Below are 9,033 nucleotides of genomic sequence, written 5' to 3' on the forward strand. Positions count from 1 at the left end.
GACTCCCTCTGCTTGGTTTACCACTGGCCAGCTTGGAATATTACAGTCATCATTACAGGTCACCACTGTTTACTCATAGTGCTGGGGTCTGACTCAAGTCTGGAGCAAGTCAGACTGTGAAGGCGAAACTTCAATTCTGCCTCTTGAGGGGCCTGAGTGAACCATGTAGCACCCTAGACCCTAACAAGCCTCTGGATTGAATGCTGCTTATCGAGTTTTGCATCAAAAACCCTGACTGCACTAGTCAGATAGGGTCACCACAGTTTTAAGAATCAATAAATCAAAATTCCTGGAGAAATCATGAAGATTGCAAAATGATTTGTTGAGAATAGTTGAACGCACTCTATTGAATGAGAAGGGCAGAGATTTTACAAAACATTAATTTTTACCATAACACATGCAAAAACAGCAAAATACATGCAGTAGGAAACTAATAAATAATTCCAGTTTTGCCTCCCTAAGGAACTGATTTGATACCAGCCCAAATAGCCTTTTTAAAGCACTAATTTAGTTTCTCATCCATCCTGCTTTCTGTTATGCCTCTATCCTCCTTGTGACCCAATATATGACTGGAACAGAAACTGTCTAGGGTCATTAAAGCAAGCTGTTGCAGAAGCTGGGCTGTCGATTCAGCATTTGGCAAAAGAATAGAAGACTTTTCAGTGAAAGCCTTGATTTCATTTTTGTTAGGCCAGCAAACAATAGCAGCACACTGGCTCTGCTGATAAAAAGAACAAAGAAAACAAACCGTACCTTTTGCTGACATTTCTATTTCTAATAAAAAAAAAAAAAAGGATGAATTTTCTGCCTTTCCCACCCTGCCTTTCTCACCCTTTTCTGGCATCAAAAAGTATTAATTGGATGGGCATAGTGGCTCAGGCCTGAAATCCCAGCACTCTGGGAGGCCAAGGCAGGTGGGTCATTTGAGCTCAGGAGTTCGAGAACAGCCTCAGCAAGAGCGAGACCCTGTCTCTACTAAAAATGGAAGGACATTAGCTGGACAACTAAAACTATATAGAAAAAATTAGCCGGGCATGGTGGCACGTGCCTGTAGTCCCAGCTACTCGGGAGGCTGAGGCAGGAGGATTGCTTGAGCCCAGGAGTTTGAGATTGCTGTGAGCTAGGCTGATGCCACGGCACTCTAGCCCAGGCAACAAAGTGAGACTGTGTCTCAAAAAAAAAAAAAAAAAAAGTATTAATTAAGTAGCCACACTGAGAACTAGTCCATTTGTCTGATAGTAAAAACTCATAACCAAAATCCATAAAAATAAATATCTGAATAAATAAATGGTCCCAGCCCTTCCCTTCCTACCCTGCTCTGCTTCTCTTCCCTCTCTGTTCCACATTGCTGTCTGCTCAATACAATTATGATCTTTAAAAACCAGTTTTTACAGAGAGGAAAAAGATTCACTGCTTTGTAACCTTCATGCTGCTCTAAGCAGTGTTCTGGTTGATAGTTCAGAACTCATGTTGCTGAGAAAAGGCCTTTCATGAGCAAGTCACACTGGCCTCTCCTAATATAGTTTACCATTTTCCTGCTTATGTTGTGCAAAAGTAGCAATTCTACATTTTTAATAAGCCCAGTTTCTTTCAGGAGAGAGAGTGTAAGTCCAAAATCAAAGGACAGACGTCTTCCTGTGCTTTTGTACCATTTATGGTAAAGCCTCTGGGCAAGAGGTTTGCTCTACTGAGTGATGAGTAAGGGGTTGTCAATTTGCTCTCTTGGGGTAAAATGTTTTGAAAATCTTCCATAAAGGACACAATATCACTATTATCATGTTTTATAATTTTCAGAATTATGCCTGTTCTGAGCCAACTCTGACCTTATTTACAATAGATGTCTATGAAATAGTTTGGCAGGTTTAGATTTTTTTTTTCCTATTGCCCATTAGTGAGAGTTATCATGGCTTGTTTCTTTTGTCATCTTTTTCTGTTTCTTCAGTTGTTCCTTATTATCTCTGTTGTCTCCATGTTCTCTATTAGGAGTCTTTTTTTTTATTATTATTTTATATCATCTTATTGTTATGGGGGATACAGAATTGCAGGTTACATACGTTGCCCATGTACCGCCTTTCCCCCCAAGTCAGAGCTCCAGGCGTGTCCGTTCCCCAGGTAGTGCACGTTGCACCCATCATGTAGGTATATATCCCTCCCTTCCCCACCCACCCCTTCCAGAGTCACCACCTTCAAGCGTTACCATTCCCCAAACGGTGCGCAATGCACTCATTGTGTAGGCATACACCCATCCCCTCCCCCACCCCCCACCTCAGTCTGATATCCGATTGGTGTCGTTCCCAGATGTGTATTTAGGTGATGTTCAGGGAAACCAATTTTCTGGTGAGTACATGTGATGCTTGTTTTTCCATTCTTGGGATACTTCACTTAATATAATGGGTTCCAACTCTCTCCAGGAGAACCATAGAGATGGCGTATCTTCATTATTCCTTATAGCTGAGTAATATTCCATGGTATACATATACCACAGCTTACTAATCCAATCATGTATTGATGGGCATTTGGGTTGCTTCCACATCTTTGCTATTGTGAATTGTGCTGCTATAAACATTCGGGTACATGTGTCTTTGTTACAGAATGACCTTTTTTCCTTTGGGTATATGCCCAGTAATGGGATTGCTGGGTCAAATGGCAGGTCTACTTGAATCTGTTTAAGATACCTCCATAATGCTTTCCACAGGGGTTGCACTAGTTTGCAGTCCCACCAGCAGTGTATTAGTGTTCCTGTCTCTCCACACCCACGCCAACGTGTTGTTTTGGGTTTTTTTGATAAGGGCCATTCTCATTGGGGTTAAGTGATATCTCATTGTGGTTTGATTTGCATTTCTCTGATGGTTAGGGATGTTGAGCATTTTTTCATATGTTTGTTAGCCATTCTTGTATCTTCTTTCGAGAAGTTTCTATTTATGTCATTTGCCCACTTTTTGATAGGGTTGCTTGATTTTTTTCTTGCTGATTTTTCTGAGTTCTAAATAGATTCTTGTTATCAGTCCTTTATCTGATGTGTAGTATGCAAAAATTTTTTCCCATTCTGTAGGTGGTCTGTTTATTCTCTGGACTGTTTCTTTGGCTGTGCAGAAGCTTTTTAATTTAATCATGTCCCATTCATTTATTTTTGTTGCTGCTGTGATTGCCTTGGGGGTCTTCTTCATAAATTCTTTACCTAGGCCAATGTCTGTAAGAGTCTTTCCTACATTTTCTTCTAGAATTCTGATTGTATCACGCCTTCTATTAGGAGTCTTTGCTGCAATTTTCCCTCAATTGGAAATTCCTTTAGACTTATTTGAAAAGGGCAATAACTTTCCTAAAATGCATGGAATCCAAAGAGAAAGGGGATTTTTCTTGTAGAAATGACCAGCTGGGTAAATGGTAATATTGTCTGTATTGAGATTTTAAAGACTTTATCTGTCATATTTTAGAATCATAGAATGTATTAGAATCATAAATATGATTTTTTCCTGATAAAATGTTACCACATTTTACATATGTTCATTTCTCAGTCCTTATTAAAGAGTCTGAGATAGAACAAGGCAGGCATTTTAAGTGCTATGTTCAGACAGAGTAACCGAGGAATTCATCTTGGCAAGGTTCAGGCTAAAGTCAGACCAAAACTTTGATGATAGAAATGGTACTGGCCATTCCTCACCCTTGATGAGTGAAGAACACAGTTATCGTCCACACTTCACTTAAAAGAGAGAGAGAGTGAGAGAGAGATGTTCCCCAACCTCTATGTGGCTCAGTTTCCTCAACTTAAAATGGATAAAAATAATATATACTTTATAGAGTTGTTGTGAGGAATTCTGTGCACATCTGAAGTGCATCTAAAAGTACCTGGAACATTGCAAGATCTTAGTAAATGCTGCTGCTACTATTGCCAGTACTACTATGGTAATCATAATTTGTTTAATTGAGGTACCAATGAGGTTAAAGCCAGATCTCTAAAAGGATGAGACTTAAAAAACTGATATTATTTAAATTTTTCTTTGATTATGTTTCTTAAAATCCCTGCTATTCTAGGATGTTACAAGAGTAACAAGGGTGAATAAGAAAGCATAAACCATTTCTGAGTATCTTATATGCATACATAAATATCTATTGTGTATGATGGATATATGGGTGGTGTGTGTATTTATGCATATATGTGTATGTATACACAGTTGTCCCTCTGTATCTATGGGGGATTGGTTCCAGGACCCCCATGGATGCCAAAATCTGTGGATTGCTTAAACACCTTATATAAAATGGCATAGTATTTGCATATAACCTATGTACATCCTCCCATATACTTTTGATAATCTCTAGATTATTTATGATAACTAATACAATGTAAATGCTATGTAAATAGTTGCTATACTGTATTATTTTAAAATTTTTATTTTTTTGTTGTGTGTTATTTTTTATTTTTTGAATATATATATTTTTAAAACAGGGTCTTACTCTGTTGCCTAAGCTGGAGTGCAGTGGTGCTATCCTAGCTCACTGCAGCCTCACACTCCTGGGCTTCATCGATCCTCTTGCTTCAGCCTCCCAAGTAGCTGAGACTACAGATGCATGCCACCATACCAGCTAATTTTTTAATTTTTTTGTAGAGATGAGGTCTCACTGTGTTGTGACATCACATAATGAAAACATGTCAGTAATTGCATTATGTAATTGCTATTGTTAATAATAAATATTACTCATTACTTATTGAGTGTTTACCACATACCAGGCACTGTGCTAGGTGCTTTGCATGCATTAACTCTTTTAATCTTCAAAAAATTCTATGAAATGCATACTACTATCAGCCCCATTTTACAGATAAGGGAAAGAGAGATTGTCTATGTTTAGATAGCTAGAAAGTAATTTTCATCAATTAAGGACAGTGAGAAAGTTTTGAAGATCAGTGTTCTTGTCGGAAGAATTTGTACAATACTTTCTACTTATCACTGCACAAAATGGAATTTTAGCTATTAAGTTAATTACTATAGATATCTAAATTAGGTAAAGCAAGACCCTAGTTGGGTGCTTATATTAATAAAATGACCCAGGTATTAGACACATCTTAGTAGGAACCTACATGTCTCCATTTAATGTTCTTTGTTAAACTTTTTGATCAGATTAGTGACATAATCTGAGCACTGAGAATGGGAGAAATTCTTCATGGCTGAAAGCGTAAGTAAATACAGTCAACATAATTCTTATCTCCTTAACAAGGTGCAAATTCATATTGTCACATTAAGGCAGCTTGTGCTTTCATTGAAGAGGGTTAGATCAGTGTCTTCTGGAAAGGGACCTCTTTGTGCAGGCATATCCTGAATGACACAATTTGTAAAGGGTCTTAGTCCAGCACAGGACAGCTTTGAGCCAGCTCACCCTCATCTCCAGTAAGTTTTCACACACTATTTGCTGAGATCCTTAAATATGACTAGTCCAATTTTTAATTGTTTTTTTGCAAAAAATATGAATGGAAAAATGACTAGAAGTGTTACATCAAAATCTACCTCAATTAACATTCGGTGGTGATATTACAAGAAATGTTTCTTAATTTCATTGTGCTTTCCTATATTTTCAAAATTTTTGACCTTGAACAAAATTAAACAGCAGGAAATATTTTTCCTAATATTGTCATTTTCTAGTTGTTACATAGCTTTGGTAAAATTGGATGGGTGGGTCATCTACTGATAGTATCATTTCATTTGGAGGACAGGACCAGAATCTAGGCATGCCTTTGTTATAATCACAAAGAAGAAAATGCTTTGTGAGATTAACTAGTACAGAGAAAGAATTCTGAATTATACTTTAGTTTGCTCAAAATCTCTAGGCGCTCACATCTTAGTTTGCATCTGAAGTTTGAGGAATGTCCAGTCAGGATCAGCAACCTCTGTCTTCATCCAGAGTGGATTAGACAGAAGAAATGTCCACAGATACAATTCGTTTCTTTCTGAAATATACTTCAGCGCTTTAGACCAAAAAAATCAAGTGGCAAATTCTAAGACTTTACCTGCTGAATCAGAGTCTCTGTGGATGGGGCCCAGTAATCTCTTTAAATGAGCTTTCCAGGTGATTCTGATGCACACTCAATTTAAAGAACTACTGGAATACAACACAGTAGCAGCTTAGAGCAGGAACTTTGGAACCAGACTACACAAATTTGAATCTCATTTCTATAATTTACTAGTTTTTCAAGAAAGCTGAATTTAGGCAAGTTATTAAACCTCTTTGTGTCTCAGTTTCCCCATCTGAAAAATGGGGCTAGTAACAGTACCTTTTTTATAGGACTAAATCAGTTAATATTTGCAATGCACTTATTACAGTCTCTGACACATGGTAAATGCTCTAAAAGAGTTTCCTATTATTATTCTCCTGGGACTATAGCAATATCCTACTTAATATTTCTGGAATCCATAAACCACAGTAGTAGAGCAAAGATGTATCTCATATCAATTATGTCATTCATTTATGCATTTATTCATCAAATATTTATTCAAAATCTACTAAGTTTAAGGCACGATGTTATGATTTTCGCATTTTTAGATAGTGACTCACACTCTTAAAAGCCATATTTAAGAGTGAAATTAGTTGGGAGAGCAGATGGTGGTAACTGGATCAGAGTGGGATGGATAGAAATTGTAAAAAACAAAAATGAAACCTCTGCATTAAAGAAAAGGGTACCTATTTAACCAAAAACAGAATAGAAAGTACTTGTAATATCCGTCATCAATGAGGATTCCTAACCTTGTGTTAACTTTTCTCCTAATTGTAATACTATTTTCTATGTGACAGTGGTGGAGTTATTACTGTGTACCTGAGTTTTGTTAAACAAGCTTATTTATTTATATATATATATTTTTAGAAACTGATGTTTATTTTCCATTAACCTTATATTCATCTTCCTTAAGAGCCTGTGGAAGAACAGCTTAAGACCACTCAGTGGTTGTTCCTACTCATTCAGTGGCCTGAGCAGTGGAAGCTGCAGACCAGTCTTCCACGGCAGGCTGAGCGCTCGTCTCGAGCAGAGAACTGTTGAAGAGGCACAGAAGGCTCCTGCACGCTTTCAGACCAGCCTGCAACCTCAGGTTGAGTAGCAGTAAATTCAGGACCTGAAGCAGTCTGTTCGCCCTGAAATTTCTCCTTGGTCACAGCTTTTTCAGCGTCAGCCTGCTCTTCCTTTTCACTCTCTTCAGGATCTCTACAGAAGTAAAGATCAGGCATGACCTCCCACAGGTGTTTACAGGTGATGCTGCCACGCGTGCACAGAACTTCCCAGGCCAGCATCCACATCAGTCCCACTAAGTGAGCTCCTTTGTTGTTCATGGGATGCTGATGTCCACATAAGGCAGAGGAGTCTGTGTTGCACAGAGCAACTGTAGGCAGGTTCACATAGGACACCTCTGTGAGAGGCTGGAGTCCTGGGATCAGTAGCCACCAGAAGACGCAGCTCCCGGAATGCTGCCTGGATCTGGTTAGTGAAGGTTCCAGGAGTGCAGTGACCAGCAGTAAGAGTGGCTCCAGTGGCAAAGGCAAACATCAGCACAGCTCACTGGCCAGTATCCCTGGTGGATATGACATTGACATCAGCAGGGTTCTCAATGGCAACAATGGCACGAGCTGCTGGCAGAAGCTTCTCCCAGGTCCTCTTCAGATTTATGATGTAGATGCCATCACTTTTCCTTTTGTAGATGGACTGTTCCATTTGGAAGTCGAGGTTGGTGCCATCTAAGTGTGTTCCCACTGCAAGGAATTTGAGGACATCCTCCCCCTTCATTTGCAGGACATCAAGGGCTCTGGACATTGGGAAAGTTTCCCTTTGAGTTATGACAGGAATCCAGAGCAACACTGCCTGGACCCCTCCCTAGAAAGTGCAGAAAAAGTAAATATGCTTATTAAAGAAGGATGCACAGCTCAGTAAATCAACTGATTTTGCCTTTTTCATTTTATTTCCACTTAACTGCTTTGTCTAGAAATCTTGATGAACTTTTCAAAATCTATTTCAAGTGTTGGGTCGTATGTTTGTTTTATTGGGTTTGTCGTTGTTGTTGTTGTTGTTGTTTTACTAGTTCTACCTATTCCACTCTGATTTAGTACCATCATCTGATCTCCTGACTAATGTAATTCATTCTTAAATATGGCTCTTAAGATTATGAGTTAGTATGTAAAAATGTTCGGCATCATGTCTTTTTTTTTTTTTTTTGAGACAGAGTCTCACTCTGTTACCCGGGCTAGAGTGCCATGGCGTCAGCCTAGCTCACAGCAACCTCAAACTCCTGGGCTCAAGCAATCCTCCTGCCTCAGCCTCCTGAGTAGGTGGGACTACAGGCATGTGCCACCATGCCCGTCTGGCATCATGTCTTGAACCTAGTATATTTTCAATAAATATTTGATGAAAATATACAGAAATGAATGATATAATGCTTGTTGTGCGATACATGTTTACTCTCCTATTGTGATTATGTATATTTTTCATCCTTTTACTTTTAACCTACATATATCATGTTTGAGCTGTGTTTCTTGTAAATGGCATACAGTTAGGTCATTTTTTAAAATGCATTCTGGCGATTTCTTTTTTTTTTTAGAAAAACTCATTTTTCAAGGTGCAGCGGCTCACATCTATAATCCTAGCTACTTGGGAGGCTGAGGCAGGAGGATAGCTTGAGCCCAGGAGTTTGAGGCTGCAGTGAACCATGATCACACCACTGCACTCCAGCCTGGGTGACAGTGAGACTCCATCTCTTAAAAATTAAAACAAAAAACAAAACAAAACAAAACCACCTTATTGAGGTCATTGACATATAAAAAGCTCTCTCTCTATATATAATGTATACAACTTGATGAGTTTAGGGACAATTCATTTTTAAAAATTAGTATATTTAGATCATGTACATTAATGTATGATTGATATGTTTGGGTTTAGATTGATGCTACTCCAAACTCTGGTGTTCTTCCCCAATTTGCCTGCTGCCATTTACTTTCTGGAGTCTTCAAATAGTTGTGTCTTGCATTCTGTCCAGATTTTGTAATTATATTTAGTGGGAGAGA

At 38.5% G+C, this 9,033-nt stretch overlaps 1 pseudogene; it reads right to left on the minus strand.

Annotated features, from left to right (window-relative positions):
• Positions 1-6,914: 6,914 nt before the first annotated feature.
• Positions 6,915-7,789, minus strand: LOC138386681 (small ribosomal subunit protein uS2-like; annotated as a pseudogene).
• Between the last annotated feature and the right edge of the window lie 1,244 nt (positions 7,790-9,033).

The sequence above is a fragment of the Eulemur rufifrons genome, chromosome 7 (genome assembly GCF_041146395.1).
Source record: "Eulemur rufifrons isolate Redbay chromosome 7, OSU_ERuf_1, whole genome shotgun sequence".
Taxonomy (NCBI): Eukaryota; Metazoa; Chordata; class Mammalia; order Primates; family Lemuridae; genus Eulemur; species Eulemur rufifrons.